Raw genomic sequence first — 23,523 nt, forward strand, 5'->3', positions numbered from 1 at the left:
TTTTCAGTCTAATATCTATCAAGTGTCTGCTTAGTGCTTACTTCCATCATTTGAATGACGAAAAGTGATCACTAGATGTCACTAGATGCTAATTTAGGAATAGAAAACACTGTACTACCTTATATGAACTAAGTCATAAGGCACTTAGTATTGTTGTTTGATTCTATAGTTTGCCATTTTGCTATACTGTACACAGGGGTATTGCATAAACATTAACACGATCAGTTATTAAGGAAAGATGCATTGTTTTCTTATATTGTCACTACTTGCATTTGCTTTTATGCTTTACACTTGGTCCTGTCATTTTCCAACAGTGCCAGATTTCTATGTTTAACTGTTTTATGGGGTTCCTTTTTCTTGTATTTGTGAATTACTTGAAGGCCTACTAGTGAATAAAATGTACCAAACAAAATAAAAACGCTCAATGTAAAACTAAAGGTATAGTTGAACCAGTCAGAATCTAAAAGACATTGTATCAAACAGAACTCATTTTACATTCAGATCATTCATGAAGTGAATGACAATATTTTCAATGATGTAAACACACACTTTCCAAACTGACTTCAGCTCCTATCATGTAAGTGACATCAGAGCAGTAACAGGGAGGAGCCTTACAGAGCGGACTGGAAGCATGTGAAAGAATCACTTCTCCATTTGACAGGCTGAAGTGGTACATGGGACTATCGGATAAGAAAGATATATGGTTAAAAAGATAAAACGATATATTTCTTGTTTTTGCTGTTGTCAGACAATGTCAGAAGACCCTTCAGATGAGTCCAAGGGGTGAGTGAAAATCATGATGCTTTTACAAGTAGACTTCTTATTTGAAAGAGACCAGGTTCAAGACATTCTGATCTAGGAAACTGCATCACTTGACTCTGAAATAGACGCCCGGCTAAGGGTGAGAAGCGACATGGGCACATGGGCGCCTGGGGGGACAGCAGACTGCTGGGCGAGCGCTGGTGCTTTGGCATGAGATTAACTTTGAGCAAAAAAGAAGAAAAAGATGGTTTATTTAGCCAACAAAGTAAATCGTCACTGTCGGGCAGAAACCTTGTATCTCCAAGTTTCAAAAACAGCAGATCTACAAGCACACAACGCCTCGCACCGCGAGGCGTTGTGTGATTGTAGATCGGCTGTTTTCACTAGTTACAATCCTTTTTAAAATGATAAATGTAAAACAAACGGTTTTGGATATACAAGGTTTCCACCCGACAACGACGAAATATAACTCATGTACAGTAATTGGCCCACTGGCTTGTCACTTGTCATGATCTGAAATGGCAAATGTTTGAGTAGCAGCAGCAGCAGCGCTATAGAGAGAGATCTCTCTCTATAGCGCTGCAATGAGGGCCTCTCCAACTCTTTTTCCCGGGCTGAATCAGGGGCCCAGCACGTCCCTGCCAACTATTATCAAATTATCTCGCGGCACCCCTGGAATGCCGTCATGGCACCCCAGGGTGCCCCGTCACCCACTTTGAAAACCCCTGGTCTAGTCAACATTGTGATGTCAGAACAGGTCAGTTATAGACACTGAGACGTGTGCCGGACAGAAGGAAGCACAGGATCTGGAGGTTTTTATAGTAAATGTGACCTACGGTCGCAACAACACTATTTTAGTGGCTGGCTTTGCTGGTGGTCATTTCATCTGATGTTAATTTTGTTTATTTATCTGTTCCTCAGACTCCTATCAGACCAAAACACAACACAGCCTTATGGTAAGATCATTATCTGCCAACACTTGTATTAATTCAACAAAGTTACAAAAAATGTAGAAAACAAATATTCTAGCAAGTCTCCAATGTCATTGCATCCATAACTATAGACATGCTAACTAATTACTTACCATGCTTTTATGATACTTATGTATTATATACAGTATGCTATACTGTGCATATATATATATATACTGTACGTAGTGAAAGTATTTAGCTGTGTTTTCCATCTTTCCATTCAGGCGATCAGGACCCTGTAACAACAGCTCCAAGAGAAGCTCCTATCATGGAGGGTCCTACTGGGGAGGTGGGAGGGGCCGTGGACCCCGCCAGCGGATTGGTCAAGAAGGAAGAAGTGGGATGCAACAAGGACACAGGTACACAGCGGTGGCTCTTTTTTACATTTCTTCCTGCAATACAAAATTGTAGTTGAGTGAAAATACAAACCTATATTAGCATCACTACTGTATGCTAACGATCCCAAAGTAAAAGTACTCATTATGAATAGCCTATTTAATTAGGTTTGTTATTTTTCTAACCTTTGAAAAATAGCTGATCTACAAGCTCACATTGTACCGCGATGCAGCGTGTTGTGACCTTGTAGATATGCAATCTGCATTTTTTCTTACCTTGTTGAATCTCGCCCCTGATTAACCTATATATTATACACAACACCAAAACTAAACTAACCTTTTTTCAAAAATATATAAACTAAAGTAACAAAGCCACTTCAAAACTAAAGTGAAATTGAAAAAAAAAAGTCAAAATTAAATGAAAATAAAGTGGATGGAGAAGTCCAAAACACAACAATATCAAAGACAATGCTGAACAATCTATAGATATAGCTATTGTTATTGTTATAATTATATTTTAGTTTAGTTTAGTTTATAGTTTAGTTTAGTCATATTTATTTCGAATATGTCAAATTAAAAAAGTACAATTTTGCACTTCCAAACACAAGACAACAAATAAAGAATAAAAAATGAAAACATAGCAAGTAATAAAAACACAAACAAAACAAAATAATAACATATCCGAAAAGGAGTGAGAAGAAGTAAAACTTATACACTCCCACCCCCTTTTGTACCTGACTTAATTCAAAATAAACTTAAAAATTCTCAATTTTATATGCAAATATATATATCAATATATCAAGTTATTGCTTGATGTGAAAGGCAAAATACCATTAGAATATTCCAAATAGTCAAAATAAAGCAAAACTGTGTGTGTGTGTGTGTGTGTGTGTGTGTGTGTGTGTGTGTGTGTGTGTGTGTGTGTGTGTGTGTGTGTGTGAGCGTGCGTGCGTGCGTGCGTGCGTGCGTGCGTGCGTGCGTGTGCGTGCGTGTGCGTGCGTACGTGTGCGTGCGCTAATACCCTGGCTAATACTACAAATATGCCATAATACATTATAATTGTTCTCTATAAATACAATGTAAAATTAAAAACCTTAATTATTTTATTTCTTCTAGAAATAGCTAATCTTTCACTCAATAGGGGAAATGCCTGTCGCACGTTGATGATGTCATAAATGTAATTTGTGATCCAAGGTGTTTTTAATTTTACATTGTAGTTATAGAGGACAATTATATTGTATTAAGGCATATTTGACGTATTAGCCAGGGATCCTTTTAACACATGAAGTCAGTGGCAGGGTGTGAGTGTGTGTTATTTAAGCAATATTACAGGAGAGGGTGTGGGTTTATCGTGATTATTGTACCGCCTGTGTTGCTACAGGAACGAGCCCGAAGGGCGAGTGCCCTTATAGGCAGCGCAGTAGTTACAATAATCATATAAACCACACCCTCAAGTGTAATATTGTGATTATACAATTGTTGCCCTTAAAAAAAACACGTCAACTTCATTTCATTGTAATCAAGATATTCGATAGGAATCTGTAATTTCTTAATGCAACATTTAGCTACTATGTCCCTGAACTTCACATGAAAACTGCTAGCTGCTAGCATACGCGAGGAGAGACGAGCGCTACAGCTCTTTAGCGACCAGCACAGCTGATATCTTTGTTTGATTAGACCATGTGGTAGTGCTCATTATTCACACGGGTAGGGAGCTATTTCAACCAATCAGATTGCTTAGAGTAGGCCCTTATATGTGTCACTATGTGTCATATGCCACTATGGCCAGTTTGTGATAGGCACTAAAGAATGTGAAATTCTAAGCTTTAATGTAAATTATGTGAATAAATACGTATATTCAGCCTCACTGTTTCTTCAGTAAGATCTCCAGCCTTACAATCTATTTTTATAACAGGGCAGCTCCTCAATTTCTTCCTCGTTGTGACTGGAGAGACCCTTGGTGCCCATGAAACATTCATCAGACAACTTCAACATAAAGGACAGATTCAGAAGTATTCTGTGTCAGAAAGTGACTACATCCTGGCTTTCTGCCCAATCACCTCACGAACTGGAACTGATGTTCATGTGGCGATGGGGAAGATTCCAAGTGAGACATTCTCTTACAAGTGTTGTGGGATTAATGTATGTATAAATCATCCATAGGCTACAGATTCATTTCTACAATTTCTCTCTGTTGAAAGGTGGTAAACCAGTGATTCTGGTGGTGATGCATCACAGACGTGATGTTGCAGCTTATCTAGGTGACAGCAGTAGACATGTGACCAGAGAAGATGTCATCCTCACTGTCGACACTCTGTTCTGGGAAGGTGAATTCCTGAAGTGCAGCCGCAATGAGGAAGCCTTCAGTAAAGTCCTGGAGGCTGTTGGTCATCATGCTTCGGTTAGTTAAAGTTACAATTTTCACTTGATTATTGTTATGTTCTTCTGCTTCTATAAAGAGGCCTCCACTACATGGAGGGCTAAGGTCAGGTGAAGAACGATGCTCCTTGAAGCTTGTCAGAGATTCAGTGTCTTGCTTAAGGACACGTTGGCAGGACAGAAGGGGCTTAAACCCAAGTGCACTTATCCATTATTATACTGGATAAAAACATCAGTGAAATAACTAAATATACTTTACCAGTATATAATACATCGTTAGAATAGTAATGAAGTCACACTGGGAGCTAGAAACCAGTTGTTGTGTTCTCTGTCTGATAACATGCTTTTTAAACTTTACAGAACACTTTGACATCATCCACCTGGAACACCATTACAGAATGGTCTTGTAAGTTGCATTTCAAACATGAAGAGAAACCATATTCTAATGTCTGACCATTTATCAATGGAGTGTAAAAAACGTTGTATTCTTTTCCCTAATTATTGACGTAGTCGTATAAGGCAACGTTCAAGTGGTATTTACAAAAACGTAATTAACAGACAAACCTGGCATACATTTGATCCCAGTTTGTTTATGCGACCTGACGGTCACTAATCTCCCGATTAGGGAGTCTTACTGGTATATTCAATTGTGACATCAGTGTGTGTGTGTGTGTGTGTGTGTGTGTGTGTGTGTGTGTGTGTGTGTGTGTGTGTGTGTGTGTGTGTGTGTGTGTGCGCGCGCGCGCGCGCCAGTGTATGCGTGCCTGTGTCATGATTGTTTAGGTGTATGTAGGCTACAGTGCATTTGTTGGCACCGCTCTAACAGGCACACATCTGTAAAAGTGACACATTGTATGTTCATGATGACCTGATCTCTCTCTCTCTCTCTCTCTCTCTCTCTCTCTCTCTCTCTCTCTCTCTCTCTGCCTATTCAGTACCTCGCCTACCGGACACATACAGGTAATATTATTCACTACTGTACCTTGGTCTGAGTCTCTCTCTGAGTTAAATATTTTCTGAGTATTCCAAAGTGATGTTCTGAAAGAAAACCAAATGTTTTCATTTACAATTTACATACTCCTTTACTGTATATTCTTCTTCTTTCGAGTATCATCGTCCTTGATGATTGGTTGACAACATTATTACTCATTAATTGAGACACTTACAGTATGACATGGTAATGTGTTTTTAGTTGATTGGTGGTTGTGCCATGATTGTCCTATTTTAGTGTGTGTTGTTGGTAGTTGTCATTTCATCTGATGTTATTCTCTGTTTGTCAATCCTCAGCACATCAGAGAAGAAGCCAAGACAGGACACTGAGAGTAAGATGTGTTGATACCGTACATTTACTTTAACATTATGAATTCAATTGAATTTGGTCCATTTTAAGCACTTTCAAGGACACACTTGTCTGATTAATGGAGAGATATACATTATGTACAGTGTGTGTGTGTGTGTGTGTGTGTGTGTGTGTGTGTGTGTGTGTGTGTGTGTGTGTGTGTGTGTGTGTGTGTGTGTGAGAGAGAGAGAGAGAGAGCAGCTGTCTTTCTCCCGATCGCTGTGCTGTTCCATATCCGTATCGATCCAGATAGATATCAAACATGATTGCATCCATAACTATAGACATGCTAACTAATTACGTACCATGCTTTTATGATACTTATGTATACAGTATGCTATACTGTGCATATATACTGTATGTAGTGAAAGTATTTAGCTGTGTTTTCCATCTTTCCATTCAGGCGATCAGGACCAGCCAACAGAAGCTCCTATCATGGAGGGTCCTACTGGGGAGGTGGGAGGGGCCGAGGACCCCGCCAGCGGATTGGTCAAGAAGGAAGAAGTGGGATGCAACAAGGACACAGGTACACAGCGGTGACTCTTTTTGAACGGTGGTGACACCGTCTCCTATACGTGGCCGTGTGTGTGGGTATGTACAGAGATGAAGTAACGAAGTACAAATACTTTGTTACTGTAACGAAGTACGTTTTTCAGTACTTTGTACTTTACTGAGTAGTTATTTTTCTGAGTACTTTTTACTTTTATCCGTTACATTTTAACACAAGTATCTGTACTTTTACTCCGCTACATTTTCAAAACAGGCTCGTTACTTTGGTTTTAATGGTAGGCCTATATAGCCTATTAATGTTGCGCCGGAGCATATCTGAATTATCTGATGCGCATCTGATAGGCACACACAGTCGCACGCACGCACGCACGCACACACACACAGGCACACAGCCACACACGCAGAGCCCCTCCGCTCAGCAGCAGCAGCAGCAGCAAGCAAGTTCCCAAAAGTTCTTTTTTTCGCCAACAGACAACTCTCTCTGCTTTCCTCTTACCTGCAGTCTGCAGGACATCCTCGACATGTTCCCAAATAAATAAGTCTGTATTTAAACAGTACACAGCTTCCAATTCCAAACACAGCCTTAATCCACTCATACCGCTGGATTAAGAATTGACGTCTTTTCTCTTTTTGTCTTTCCAGGTGTAGCCTATTACAACTCGTTAAGCCTCGTCAGAACGTGTTAAAGTGCACTGATCAATAGAGAGAAGTGTAACATTGTAAGTCTGTAGAGAGTTTAAAACGAATCAAAACAACTTGAAGCAGTAACATGGGGTATTTTTTGCTTTGCATATACTTGAAGGCATCAGACTAATGACATAAGGTACATTTTCTCACCTTAAACAATGAAATGCAGACATGCACGTACTGTTATGTGTTTGAATAGGGAAACCGTATTTATTTATTAGGATAAATAGGACTTGGACTTGACTTGGACGCTTTAGGTGGACAATGGACATCATAAACATATTAACTCTCATACTGCCAGATTATTTATTTATTTATTGGGTCTGGTGCCATCAAAAAGCGGCTTACCTTTGCGACGTTATAGTAGATAGACAGACAGACATTTATTTATTTATTTTTATTTTTTTGGGTTGTGCAATAGTGCACTTTGGTCTGCCAGGCAGCAGAGGGCGGCGTCATGCGAGAATGAATGTGAATTGTCCTGCTATGTGTTGCCGTACATTCAGAGCAGTCACTGGCTACAGAGCCTTACAGCCAGAGGAAATCAACAAGGAAGTGAATTGTTCTCCGTTGATCTAACGCATAATGGATTTTTTACACCATCACCGCGGAAAATGTGTTTACAGTAGACGGCCGCGCGACCCCTCATCAGCTTACAGTCATCAGACGAACGAACCGAACGAGCGCCGTATTGGCGGAGAGGTCTTGCGAAATCGGGCGAACGTGAACGTTCGAAGCGGTGGGAGAGTTAACTAGTATTGTAAGATTACTTTTTAAAATGACAGTAGCCTACCCCTTTAGATGACAGTCCTACTTCAATTTAATATCCTTCAAATTCTATTGGCTTTGCACAGAAAGATACAGTAAAAATACTTTTACTTTTACTTCAAAAGTACTTTTCAAATCCGGTACTTTTTACTTTTTACTTGAGTAAAGTTTTTAGTTGAGTACTTTTACTTTTACCAAAGTAGTTTTTTTCACAAGTACTTGTACTTTTACTTGAGTACAGAATGTGAGTACTTTTCCCAAGTTAAGGGAGGGGCGCTGTTGTTCAGGCCAGGCCAGGCCAGGCAAGGCACACTCACTCACACTCACGCACGCACGCACGCACGCACGCACGCACGCACGCACACACACACACACACACACACACACACACACACACACACACACACACACACACACACGTGCAGCCTCCACCGCTCAGTTCACACAAGTGTGATTTTTGGAGCGGTGAAAGCGCTCCCAATAGACAGGTATGTCCGTGGGTATGTCCCTGGGTGGGTGGGTGGGTGGCTGGGTGGCTGGCTGGCCGTGTCCGTAGCCTGGCAATACCTTGAGTGGCCACACACCACACACTAGTTAAAGGAGGGGCGCTGTTTTGTGCAGGCCAGGCACACTCACCACTCACTCACAGGCACAGTTTACAGTTTACAGTTTAGGCATTTAGCAACACACACAGGGTATAGCTGCTCAGATTCACCGCTCCACTTCGAACCGAGGTTTGATTTTTTACATTTCTTTCTGCAATAAAGAATTGTAGTTGAGTGAAAGTACAAACCTATTGGCATCACTACTGTATGCTAACAATCCCAAAGTAAAAGTACTCATTATGAATAGCCTATTTAATTAGGTTTGTTATTTTTCTAACCTTAAAAAATAGCTGATCTACAAGCTCACATTGTACCGCGATGCAGCGTGTTGTGACCTTGTAGATATGCAATCTGCATTTTTTCTTATCTTGTTGAATCTCGCCCCTGATTAACCTATATATTATACACAACACCAAAACTAAACTAACCCTTTTTCAAAAATATATAAACTAAAGTAACAAAGCCACTTCAAAACTAATCAAAACTAAAGTGAAATTGAAAAAATAAATAAAAATAAAGTCAAAATTAAATGAAAATAAAGTGGATGGAGAAGTCCAAACCACAACAATATCAAAGACAATGCTGAACAATCTATAGATATAGCTATTGTTATTGTTATAATTATATTTTAGTTTAGTTTAGTTTATAGTTTAGTTTAGTCATATTTATTTCGAATATGTCAAAAAAAAAAAAGTACAATTTTGCACTTCCAAACACAAGACAACAAATAAAGAATATAAAATGAAAACATAGCAAGTAATAAAAACACAAACAAAACAAAATAATAACATATCCGAAAAGGAGTGAGAAGAAGTAAAACTTATACACTCCCACCCCCTTTTGTACCTGACTTAATTCAAAATAAACTTAAAAATTCTCAATTTTATATGCAAATATATATATATATATATCAATATAAGTTATTGCTTGATGTGAAAGGCAAAATTAGAATAGAATAGAATTAGAATATTCCAAATAGTCAAAATAAAGCAAAACTGTGTGTGTGTGTGTGTGTGTGTGTGTGTGTGTGTGTGTGTGTGTGTGTGTGTGTGTGTGTGTGTGTGTGTGTGTGTGTGTGTGTGGTGTGTGTGTGTGCGTGCGCTATTACCCTGGCTACAAATATGCCTTAATACATTATAATTGTCCTCTATAAATACAATGTAAAATTAAAAACACCTTAATTATTTTATTTCTTCTAGAAATAGCTAATCTTTCACTCAATAGGGGAAATGCCTGTCGCACGTTGATGATGTCATAAATGTAATTTGTGATCTATCCCTGGAATTTATGGCATGCATGTACAAATAAAAACAAACGTAATACTTCCTATGGTTAATATGAGAATCAAATCAATATTTCAATTGTGTTTGTGTTTAGTTTTTTTCCACATGCATGCCATAAAAATGACACATGACATTTATGACATCATCAACTTGTGACATTTATGACATCATCAACTTGCGACAGGCATTTCCCCTATTGAGTGAAAGATTAGCTATAAGAAATAAAATATTTAAGGTGTTTTTAATTTTACATTGTAGTTATAGAGGACAATTATATTGTATTAAGGCATATTTGACGTATTAGCCAGGGATCCTTTTAACACATGAAGTCAGTGGCAGGGTGTGAGTGTGTGTTATTAAAGCAATATTACAGGAGAGGGTGTGGGTTTATCGTGATTATTGTACCGCCTGTGTTGCTACAGGAACGAGCCCGAAGGGCGAGTGCCCTTATAGGCAGCGCAGTAGTTACAATAATCATATAAACCACCAGACAATTGGACTCGAGTCATGATGACTCGAGCCGAGTCTGACTCGAGTCACCTATTTGACGACTTGTGACTTGACTCGGACATTAAGGGCAAAAACTTGAGACTCGACTTGACTTGGAAGACAATGACTCCCGACTTGACTCGACTTGAGACACGCTGACTCGGACGACTTGCCGCTACGCCACTCACCAAAGCAGTCGTGAACGCCACGCTATAGGTTCACACTTTTATTGATTGATTGATTTGATTGATTGGAGACAGGCATGTAAGCGAGAGCACAAGCACTATGATCAGACTGGGCACCGACCACACACACACACAGCACGAATGGCTACTGCTGCCCCCCAGCCTAATACAGCCACTGCCGGTTCTGCTGCTGCAGTTCCAAAAGTTGTGCAGTTTGCATATAAAAACTTCCACTCCGATGGTAAACAGAGGATCGCTCAATGCAAGATATGCAACGCTAAACTCAAAGACAAAGAGGGAACGACGTCAAACATTGTCCGCCACTTGAAGACGGCGCATGAAGAGAAGTGAAACCAAACATAAGAACATAACATTATTAGAAGTGTGTGCGCGTGTGCATGTGTGTGTTGGTGATATAGTCGGTCGTACATTTTTTGAACATTAATAATAAGACAACAATGTCACTCACCACTGTCACGAACGTTGATCTATGACTGCATAAATAATATCCAATTATCCATCATGGTAGCAAGCCTCCGTCTTCCAACACTTTATCACTTTTCATAACATACATCCAGTCGTCAGCAGGGTTAAGAACTTCACTAAATAACTCCCACGCAAAAGCTTTATTCCTTCTCATTTAGCCTCCGACAAGTTTTGCTTAGCTAGAGTTGAATTTAGTCCACTCCACTCTGTTATATTCCAGTTTGTCGCTGGAGCGTGTCGCTGTTACTACATGTCATCTTTTCGACACCTGACTCTATGGTCGAAATAATGTCCGTTTGGAAAAGTGAGATTGCCCCGTATCCTTTGAGGAGGCCCTGGGCGCAGACCTATGGGCGTACCTCACCTCGACAACAGGCAGGATGTGACGCACCTCAACGCTTGGCAGGATGTGACGTCACCTCCACAAGGCTCCAGGGCCGACTCTCCACACCCTCTAGCCCGACCTGGGACACCCTCCTCGGCCACTTTCCGCCCAGAGCCGGCCTCTATACCTCCGTGACGGAGGGTCCGCGGACCCCCAGAGCACCAGGGCCGACGTGCCGGACCCTCAGCCCGACTTGGGACATCCTCCTGGGGGGGGCGCCACCCAGCAGCGGCCTCTATACCTCCGTGACGGAGGGTGTTCCCACTTTGTGCGGGAGAGTTTTTCAAAGGCAGGGACAGGGGAGATCAGCCCAGGGGCTCCTTGGAACGGACCTAGCTCGGGCTAGGAGCGTCCGTTCGAGGCGGGACTGGTACCCACGCGTCCGGCTCGGGGCCCCGGAGCCAGCCGTGGTGGAGCGCCGCCTGGCGGACGCACCGCGGTACTGCAGGCGGCGGAAATAAGGCCACAGCTCGGCCCCAGAGCCACCTGCAGGGACGGGGCCGGCCCGCGGACCACCTCGCAGCCCGAAAAAACCCGGCCGAAACGGCCAAACCCAGCCCGTCCACCGCATCTATAGCGGATACCCAAGCTCGTGGCCGTGGGGCTAACATATTGTATATTTACTGTATGTATACCATTGTGTTTCATGTGTATAAACATATTGTGCATTCAATAATATGCTATTAAAATAATAGATGAATATGATCATGCTTTTATTTTAAACATGCATGTACCACTGCCATTTATAAACATAGTTTATTAACTGACAACCAATGTCAATACTATCAATCTAGCACAAACAATCTGCCAATTACACAATAATCATGTAAACAAGCTATTCAAAAGAGGCAGATATTTTATATTTAAAGACAAAATATTATTTTTTCTTTCTTTTAAAAAAATACAATACAGATATAGATTTTATATAATTATTATTATTATTGTTCAACAATTTCGGGGACCCCAGTATCCCCGCGGAGGCGCGGACCCCCTAGGAGTCACAGACCCCCTGTTGAAGAACCCTGGTGTAAAGCCTTTTATATCCATGTGTTACTTCGAAACATGAAGACGAACGGCGCTGCAGGGTTAGCACTATGGGTTAGCAGCTGGACTGGTCCAGGGTCTCCCTCACGCTCTGCAAGGAAGCAGCCTCTAACACAGGACCAAGAATTCCACTGCCCTACTAGTGCTACACTCTAGTCAAAATAAACTAAACTACTTCGCTATTCACAAAAACAAAGGTTATTTTGTGTTGTTGAAAGTGTATTCTCGAGAGTGGCCAACCTCTCAGCACCCCATCCACGCTGTAAAATACACTTTATGAGCAGAAAATAAAATAAAAAAGTGCGCAAGTGACTTCTTGCCGCTTGTGGAGGTCACGTGACGTCTCTGCCTTGTGGAGGTGCCCTCTTGGCTGTCGTCTCTGCTCCTCTGCCTTGGAGGAATGAGGTCACTTCCTGCCTCCCATTGAGCTTCCTGTCTCCCATTGAGCTCCATGGGCTACAGGAGTCTGCAGCTGGGTGCTCTCGTATCCTTTTGGAACATGGTGGGACCCCAAACAAATGCACGTGTAGTGGAGTATAGGCAGCTAAATTTGTGCCTGATGAGAAATGACATTAATATACAGTACCAGAGCCCTAGAATGGAGAGTTGCGTCACTCCCGTTCACTTCATGGGGCCAGGTCTTCTACGCACACATCTATTGGCGTATAGTGACAAACGGCCAACCGGAAGTTTACAAAATGCATTGAAGTCTATGAGGTGTAAAGTGACAATGAACCACGTGACCAGCGCTGTTTCTGACCCCGCGGTGACACCACTCTCTGATTATACTGCTCTGTACAGTACTAGTAGTACAAAACAAAGCATGCACGTTAAGATTATTGTGTCTTGTTTGTTTTTGTTTTTAAAGCAATAGGCCTGTAGCAGTATTAAATACATTTAAATAAATGTTGCAGAATGTTGAAAATAAACATTTGTCAAACATGCCATTTCTTTAATGGAGTGTAGCCTTTGCCATCTACCTAGGTTCTAAATGATCAGACATGTAATGGATAAATGAATAGCTTTTAAGCTGTATACTGGTTTAATTCATGCAGAGTTGCAGACTAATCTGCATGGTATTTTTTGACATTTACTTTAGGAAGAAAGGTTTCTCTCTTCAAGATATAAACCTGAGATATAATAGTGCGGTATGCTATGTATTCCCGTAGGATTTCTTTGCTAAAATTGATTTTTTTGCTGTTTTGGCTTTTATAGGGACCAAACTATCAGAAAACGACGGGGGTCAAATTTTCAGACCCCTCCCTCATTTCCTGGGGGCGGGTCACTTCAGTTTTGGCCCTATTCGGCTATGTATCCCCAATTTTCCATAGGTTTGTTTGATAATATTGATTTGTTTGCTGTTTTGGCTTCTTTAGGGACCAAACTATCAGAAAATGTTGGGGTTAAAATTTTCAGACCCCTCCCTCATTTCCTGGGGGCGGGTCACTTCAGTTGTGGCCCTATTCGGCTATGTATTCCCAATTTCCCCATAGGATCTTTTTGATATAATTGATTTGTTTTCTGTTTTGGCTTCTATAGGGACAAAACTATCAGAAAATAATGGGTTTAAAATTTCCAGACCCCTCCCTCATTTCCTGGGGGCGGGTCACTTCAGTTTTGGCCTTATTCGGCTATGTATTCCCATAGGATCTTTTTGCTAAAATTGATATTTTTGGCAGTTTTGGCTTCTATGGGGACCAAACAATCAGAAAATGACAGGGTTAACATTTTCATACCCCTCCCTCATTTCCTGGGGGGGTCACTTCAGTTTTGGCCCTATTTGGATATGTATCCCTATATAGGATTTTATTTGGCTAAAATGTTTCTGTTTTGGCTGGAACAAATGTTTCTGTTTTGGCTGGAACAAACCATCACAAAATGATGGGGTTCAAATGATCAGACCCCTTCATCATTTCACTTCAGTTTTGGCCATATTCAGCTATGTATTCCCATAGGATTATTTTGCTCAAATTGATTTATTTTGGCTTCTATAGGGACTATCAGAAAATGACAGGGGTTACATTTTAAGACTGATATCCTGGATGGATGGGGCAGCATTTACCTCTGGCCTGTTTTTATTCTTGTCAAATACAGGATCTATTCATCATCACTGTTTCTATGCTCTCCCTTATACTGTTGGCACACACAGTCTCCAGTGCCATAACACTTGCAGAGAGGAGTGCAAGACAGGTGATTGTTGAGCAGCTGCACTGTCCCTTGCAACCTGCTTTGCAGACACATTTGATGAGCTCAAGTACTGCCTTTAGAACAGGTAGGGCAAGACTCCTAACTGGAACTTACCCTCCTCTCTCTGAATTCCATCAATTCTCTTCAATTGGTGGAAGCTCTACTTAGAGCTCAGGGCAATAAACCCTTTTGTAAATCCCGCCCCATTCTGCCCTGTTACTATGATGGGACATTAACCCTGGGCAGATTGTTTTTATAGTGGAAGTGGATGGGATTTTTTTCCCCTTCATAGCCTCATTACAGCTATATAAAGTACCAAAGGAAAAACACCTAGGTGATATTAATAAAAAGGGAAGACAAAGGTACAGTAGTTACATTGCAAAACAGGGGGTTTACCCGAAAATATATGTTTTAATTTGTTTAATCCCAGTGGGACAGAATCCTCTTTGCAGATTCTTTTATAGTGGAAGTGGATGGGATTTTTTTCCCCTTCATAGCCTCATTACAGCTATATAAAGTACCACAAAAAACACATCTACGTGATATTAATAAAAAGGGAAGAAAAAGGTACAGTAATTACATAGCAAAACAGTAGTTTTCCCCCGAAAAATAAATGTTTTAATTAGTTTAATCCTCTGGATCAGAGATAGAAAGAGAAGCGCATTGCATCTTGGGTACTAGGAAGAGGACAGAGAGAATGTTTCTCCTCACATAATAGGCTGGCTTTTCGTAATTCTGCCCATTTAAATTATATGTACCCAATCGTGACTCTTAGACCATTGATAAGGTACATGTGAACTAGTTTGTTGAAGCTTATTCGTTATGATGAGCGAGATCGCTTGACGCTTGCCGTCGCTATCACCGTACCGGCCGATCTCCGTGTCGCGCACTGCGGACAGTTGTTGAAAGCCTGAAGCAACATTCTCCACTGCACAAACTCCACCCCCGATAGCAAAAAGTGAATGTTTTTTTCTGGTTGGCCAGTCAGGGAGTCTCAGGGACCAATCAGAAGGCTGACAAACGGTCTATTGGACATCTGTGTAAGGTGACCAAACACATTATGTCTCGCAAGGCACCATTAACAGCAGAGGCAAGGACCTGATTGGGAATCAGAGTATTAGCCTCTTCATGTGTGCACCTCCTCAAAATGTCCCTTGATGAAGGTATCATATATGACAACAAGCATGAAAGAACTGTCCCTTGAGAAATAATCAAGTAGTCCCTGGCCTAACACACAGGTCAACTTCTCCTTGGTTGATCAAGCAGTCAAGAGTTCCTTGATGGACATAGTGAGCTTCATCTCTGGATGAAGACTTTGTATTCTACAGATTTAGTTGCCCTCTTCTGCCGAGTCTTATTTTTTAATGACTGATCCATATACCTATCAAAGACAACTCGACCCTCAACATAGCCAGCCATCATCGTTATGATGCTTTTGTTGAATGTATCTTGAAGATCTTACAGCTTCAGCATGCTTGGTGTCTTTTTCATGTTCTGAAGAACACCCATGGCATCAACTATAAGAACTTTGACAGAATAATCTTCCTCCATCAGATCATGCCATGAGACACATGGAAGATCTTCTTACAGGGGTCTGAAAATGTGAACCCTGTCATTTTCTGATAGTCTGGTCCCAATAGAAGCCAATCAGCCAAAAAATATCTATTTTAGCAAAAAGATCCTATGGGAATACATAGCCGAATAGGGCCAAAACTGAAGTGACCCGCCCCCAGGAAATGAGGGAGGGGTCTGAAAATGTGAACCCCATTATTTTCTGATAGTTTGGTCCCTATAGAAGCCAAAACAGCAAACAAATCAATTTTAGCAAAAAATATCCTATGGGGAAATTGGGAATACATAGCCGAATAGGGCTAAAACTGAAGTGACCCGCCCCCAGGAAATGAGGTAGGGGTCTGAAAATTTGACCCCCGACATTTTCTGATAGGTTGGTCCCTATAGAAGCCAAAACAGCAAACAAATCAATATTAGCAAAAAATATATGGAAAATTGGGGATACATAGCCGAATAGGGCCCAAACTGAAGTGACCCGCCCCCAGGAAATGAGGGAGGGGTCTGAAATTTTGACCCCCGTCATTTTCTGATAGTTTGGACCCTATAGAACCAAGATCTGCAAAAAAATCTATTTTAGCACAAAAATCCTACGGGAGCTGTTTTTTGGACATAACATACCGCACTATAACCTGTGACTCGACTTGAAAAGCGTGTGACTTTGTGACTTGACTCGACGCGACTTGACTCGACGCGACTTGACATGACAACCTTGTGACTGATTGATTGATTGATTTAAGACTTTATTAGAAGTTTGCATAGGAAAAGGTACAGTTTCATGACGGTACAGTTCACTGGTACAAGGTCTACTAAAAGGAGATCCATGAAAAGACTAAGCTTATTTCCACTGGAAACCATTGAAGTATCTCATATAACATTGAATGACAGACAAATAGAACACAGTACTATGCAGTAGATATGTAAAGAAAAAGAAAAAAAGAAAACAGTAAGTCTAAACAAACAGTATATACAAAGAAGGGGCAGGGGAGGGTAGGGTTGGGCTAGGTTAGTTTACTCGACTCGACTTGACTTGACATAACCTTGTGACTCGACTCGACTTGACTTGCCCACAACAGAAAAAACTTGAGACTTGCTTGAGACTTGGACCAAATGACTTGCTACTCGACTTGGACTCGGATCAGAGGGACTTGTACAATTGTCTCAAGTGTAATATTGTGATTACAATTGTTGCCCTTAAAAAAAACACGTCAACTTCATTTCATTGTAATCAAGATATTCGATAGGAATCTGTAATTTCTTAATGCAACATTTAGCTACTATGTCCCTGAACTTCACATGAAAACTGCTAGCTGCTAGCATACGCGAGGAGAGACGAGCGCTACAGCTCTTTAGCGACCAGCACAGCTGATATCTTTGTTTGATTAGACCATGTGGTAGTGCTCATTATTCACACGGGTAGGGAGCTATTTCAACCAATCAGATTGCTTAGAGTAGGCCCTTATATGTGTCACTATGTGTCATATGCCACTATGGCCAGTTTGTGATAGGCACTAAAGAATGTGAAATTCTAAGCTTTAATGTAAATTATGTGAATAAATACGTATATTCAGCCTCACTGTTTCTTCAGTAAGATCTCCAGCCATTATCTATTTTTATAACAGGGCAGCTCCTCAATTTCTTCCTCTTTGTGACTGGAGTGACCCGTGGTGCCCATGAAACATTCATCGGACAACTTCAACATAAAGGACAGATTAAGAAGTATTCTGTGTCAGAAAGTGACTACATCCTGGCTTTCTGCCCAATCTCCTCACAAACTGGAACTGATGTTCATGTGGCGATGGGGAAGATTCCAAGTGAGACATTCTCTTACAAGTGTTGTGGGATTAATGTATGTATAAATCATCCATAGGCTACAGATTCATTTCTACAATTTCTCTCTGTTGAAAGGTGGTAAACCAGTGATTCTGGTGGTGATGCATCACAGACGTGATGTTGCAGCTTATCTAGGTGACAGCAGTAGACATGTGACCAGAGAAGATGTCAAGCTCACTGTCGACACTCTGTTCTGGGAAGGTGAATTCCTGAAGTGCAGCCGCAATGAGGAAGCCTTCAGTAAAGTCCTGGAGGCTGTTGGTCATCATGCTTCGGTTAGTTAAAGTTACAATTTTCACTTGATTATTGTTATGTTCTTCTGCTTCTATAAAGAGGCCTCCACTACATGGAGGGCTAAGGTCAGGTGAAGAACGATGCTCCTTGAAGCTTGTCAGAGATTCAGTGTCTTGCTTAAGGACACGTTGGCAGGACAGAAGGGGCTTAAACCCAAGTGCACTTATCCATTATTATACTGGATAAAAACATCAGTGAAATAACTAAATATACTTTACCAGTATATAATACATCGTTAGAATAGTAATGAAGTCACACTGGGAGCTAGAAACCAGTTGTTGTGTTCTCTGTCTGATAACATGCTTTTTAAACGTTACAGAACACTTTGATATCATCCATCTGGAACACCATTACAGCATGGACTTGTAAGTTGCATTTCAAACATGAAGAGAAACCATATTCTAATGTCAGACCATTTAATAAATGGAGTGTAAAAAACGTTGTATTCTTTTCCCTAATTATTGACGTAGTCGTATAAGGCAACGTTCAAGTGGCATTTACAAAAACGTAATTAACAGACAAACCTGGCATACATTTGATCCCAGTTTGTGTATGCGACGGTCACTTATCTCCCGATTAGGGAGTCTTACTGGTATATTCAATTGTGACATCAGTGTGTGTGTGTGTGTGTGTGTGTGTGTGTGTGTGTGTGTGTGTGTGTGTGTGTGTGTGTGTGAGAGTGTGAGTGTGTGTGTGTGTGTGTGTGTGTGTGTGTGTGTGTGTGTGTGTGTGTGTGTGTGTGTGTGTGTCATGATTGTTTAGGTGTATGTAGGCTACAGTGCATTTGTTGGCACCGCTCTAACAGGCACACATCTGTAAAAGTGACACATTGTATGTTCATGATGACCTGATCTCTCTCTCTCTCTCTCTCTCTCTCTCTCTCTCTCTCTCTCTCTCTCTCTCTCTCTCTCTCTGCCTCTTCAGTACCTCGCCTACCGGACACATACAGGTAATATTATTCACTACTGTACCTTGGTCTGAGTCTCTCTCTGAGTTAAATATTTTCTGAGTATTCCAAAGTGATGTTCTGAAAGAAAACCAAATGTTTTCATTTACAATTTACATACTCCTTTACTGTATATTCTTCTTCTTTAGAGTATCATCGTCCTTGATGATTGGTTGACAACATTGTAACTCATTAATTGAGACACTTACAGTATGACATGTTAATGTGGTTTTACTTGATTGGTGGTTGTGCCATGATTGTCCTATTTTAGTGTGTGTTGTTGGTAGTTGTCATTTCATCTGATGTTATTCTCTGTTTGTCAATCCTCAGCACATCAGAGAAGAAGCCAAGACAGGACACTGAGAGTAAGATGTGTTGATACCTTACATTTACTTTAACATTATGAATTCAATTGAATTTGGTCCATTTTAAGCACTTTCAGTGTGTGTGTGTGTGTGTGTGTGTGTGTGTGTGTGTGTGTGTGTGTGTGTGTGTGTGTGTGTGTGTGTGTGTGAGAGAGAGAGAGAGAGAGAGAGAGCAGCTGTCTTTCTCTCGATCGCTGTGCTGTTCCATATCCGTAACGATCCAGATAGATATCAAACATGAGCCCTGCGATCAACTCAGCAGGGTTAAGATTGGATCTTTGAACCTCACACTAGACTAAAATTATTTTGTAGATTGTTGTCTTAGACATGTGCTCTTCTTTCAGTACCCTCATGGAGAGATGTCAACTTCGGGTAAGAAAATTGTATAATAAGAAAACAAATAAAAATAAATAATTTCCATAAGAATTATGTCTTATAATTCCTAATAAGTAAAAAAAAAATCAAAAAAAAAAATCTATATTCAAATTTTTAAAATATGGACTTGATATGAAGTTTTTTTTTCCTCAGGTACTCAAGTTCTATTGAGCCTGGTTTGCAGTTATCCTAGATTATGATGGAAAAGTTGAAATTGAAACCGTAGTACTTTTGATGTTTGAAATCATTGGCCAATTCTGAGCAACTAACAATTGTACTTAAAGTTTATCAATTAAGTCCTGGCAAACACACAAAATATTTCAATTCGACACTTGTTAACATTATCTGTTAAGAAGATTACATTTAATCTATGTTGTTACTATGAAAAGGTCCACCGGCTGTCCCTCCGTCAGTCAGTCAGTCCGCCACGTCACACTTTTGCCCTTACATCTCTGGCACCGTTGGTCCTATCGATGCCAAACTTTGCACACACACTCCTTGGTTGGCAAATCACAACCTCCAGCCCTGATTTCTCACATGGCCCTCTTCTAGTGCCACCATCAGGCCGTTTTTGGCCTAAGATCACACAAAGCAGTACACAGTATCTCTAAAGTCATGTCATCAACATGGATCTGTCCCATTTCCCATATTCCCTCCTGATTGGCTACGATTGCCTTTTAATGTTTGTGTATGCGACCTGACGGTTGCTTACCTCCCGATTAGGGAGTCTTACTTGTTATTTGTCTACTATCTAAAATTCAATTTAATTTCTTCAGAAACAAAGGCACAGTGCTTGACAGTGTGAAAGAACACATCAAACACGTCAGGATCCTCCTCCATGGACCAGTAGGAGCTGGAAAGACCAGCTTCATCAACTCTGTCAGCAGCATCTTAAAGGGGAGAATAACCCAGTTGCCCCAAAGTTACACCAACAAAGTATGTAATACATTTTGTTACAGCATATCTAGTAGTGAAAGTAAATTATAATTGACATATACAATCTCTGCTTAGTATACTCTATCATGTAAATTACAATTTGTACAAACAGTTGTCTGACACGTATTACCGTATAATGTACAAAGACACCAGCAGCACTTATTAATATATCCTGATCACCAACAGTGACACAAATCTGTGTAACCTTTGGAATCCTGGTAGAATATTGGGGTCAGTCTCTGGCCATTGGAGTTGGGTTGTAATTACACCTCATGAAATCGTTGTTGAAAAGGCAGAATATACTGCAGTATGTACTATTTATGTTATCACAATTAGGACATTTATTTATGATCTCTATTGTGATTCAGTTAGAAGCCTTGGCTACAAGCAGTGTCTTACATATGTGTTCATTATTTTACAGTATAAAACCCATACAATCAAGGAAGGACACCTCATGTTCAATGAGCTGACAGGTCTTGGGGGTGAGACAGGAGTTCATGAAGAAGACATTCTATTGGCTCTGAAAGGTCATGTGATGGATGGTTACATGGTAAAATGACGTCATGTCACACTAATTAATATATCAATCATAACATGTTATCATAAACCCAAATTAAGAATTTAAACCATATTCTATGAAAAGCTACTGTAATACTTTTCCATGTCATTGTTTTTACAACAAAATGTTGTATTCTTGTCCAGTTCAATCCTGCTGCCGCAATGTCTCATGAGCATCATCTCTACAACCGTAACCCCACTCCAGAGGACCAAACCCATGTTCTGGTTCTGGTCATTCCTGCTGACCAGATGACCTCTTCATCCATAGAGTCCATGAAGAAGATGAAAGACATTGCAGACCAGATGGGTAAAATATCATTTTAGCTTTATTTTCACACGGTTATTTCCCAACTTCTACAACAAACAAGCAAACAAAAATAGCATAAAACATATAGTGTTGTTGCGAACTATTATGATTGTGTGTCATTAGAGGCGAAAGCTGTTTTTGCGTATTAAGGCTTTTCCGCATAAATCTTTTTGTGGAAACATAAAAAAAAAACGTTTTGTTGGAGGGGGTTGATTTTTAGGTCTCTATCGGAAAAACTAAATGTGCATCAGTGCATCACTGTTTTCTGAGAGGCAGGAGAGCTCAACCCTGTAGAGGGGGGAGATTACCAGTCTCACTCAAAGTGGTCGGACACAGTAGGTCTAAAGTCTACAGGTCTAAAGTCCCTGCCAGATTGGGTCATTTATGATCGGATCCAATATAATTCGGCTCTGTTTCGGACCGGATCCACTCTCTGTGCCATACGTTTGGTCCAGATATCCTCGGCTTCCATTTGTTGGACCTGTGCTACCCTCTAACATGCAGACCTATAGCCTAGGCTACAAAGCTGTGAGTCTGTGTATAATATTTTTGTATAAAAGTAAAATGCATGTCCAATATCTGTCTCACTTGACTGGAAAAATACCGACTGCTTATTTCATGAACTATCTCACAAGAATCGCATTTTATCAGTGAATGGAAACAGGCAAAATGTGCATTTTCCTTTTTCAACTTAATGATGATTCGCTTCCCATTTTCGAAAAAGCTTTATGGAAACTTGTTGGTCTAATGTCCCTTCATACAAATCCTAGGCTGAGTTTGTTGCTGTACTTTTGACAGGCATTCCAAAAATCTGCATTCTCACCAAAGTTGATGAGGCCTGTCCTTTGGTGAAGCATGATGTAAAAAACGTCTACAAGAGCAAAAACCTGAAGGAAAAGGTGAGAATATTGGAAATTGTATACACTATTAATTAACCATACCATTAATCTGTTGAATTTAGACTAGAATTGACTCTCTACACAGATGGAGGAATTCAGTGCCAGAGTGGATATTGAGCTGAGCTGCATCTTTCCTGTGAAGAACTACCATGAAGAAGATGACCTGAATGATGACGTTGATGTACTGGTACTGACTGCATTGAAACACATGATGAAAGGTCTGAACAGACCGGCAAATTAGCGAAAGCGACATGAATAAGCAAACCAAAAAAGCGTAAAAAGTATTTGCGATTCACCTTTTTCCATACACACCAAAAAGCGACACGATTATGTGTATAATATTTGCTTAATTTGCCTAAAAACGAGGGGGGGGGGGGTATCTGCCTGTAGCCACAGGAGAAAGGAGAAGAAAGGGGAGAGGGGAGAACGGACGCGGAAAACAAATAAAACAATGGAAACTACATCCTCAAGTGATGATGACCTTGCCGTGGTTGTTAGCCTATTAAATAAGAAAAAGAAAAAGAAGAAAATAGAAGTCTTCACCGGCGCACACAACCCATCACAGAAGAGACAACACGCGTTCACCGTTCCCCCTCCGCTCCGTTCCCCCACAGACAGGCAGCTCGCAGCAGCGGTGTAAAGTAACTGAAAGTACATTTACTTGAGTAGCCTGTACTTGTAGGTATTTGTACTTGAGTCCAATTCCCAGTACTTTCCTTCTACTCCACTACATTTTCGGATACCCAGCGATTTATTTTAAAAGTAACATTAGTCTTTTTGCAGATATAAATTAACAATAAAACACACATAAACCATACTTTTACCAGTAGACATTCGAGTACTTTTTCCAAGCAGCCACACAGACGAGAGACACGGAAAAGAAACACTGTTCCCCTTGGCCTCAATGCAAAGGGAAGGTCCCTCGACCATGCTCTCTCTCTCTCTTTAAGTAGGATAGAGTGAGCTTGATTTAATACAGAGAGAGAGAGAGAGGAGTTCACCAGCGAATGTTCGCTAAATTCGACA

This window comes from Nannobrachium achirus (assembly GCF_963921795.1).
Source record: "Nannobrachium achirus genome assembly, chromosome: 20".
NCBI classification, from domain to species: domain Eukaryota; kingdom Metazoa; phylum Chordata; class Actinopteri; order Myctophiformes; family Myctophidae; genus Nannobrachium; species Nannobrachium achirus.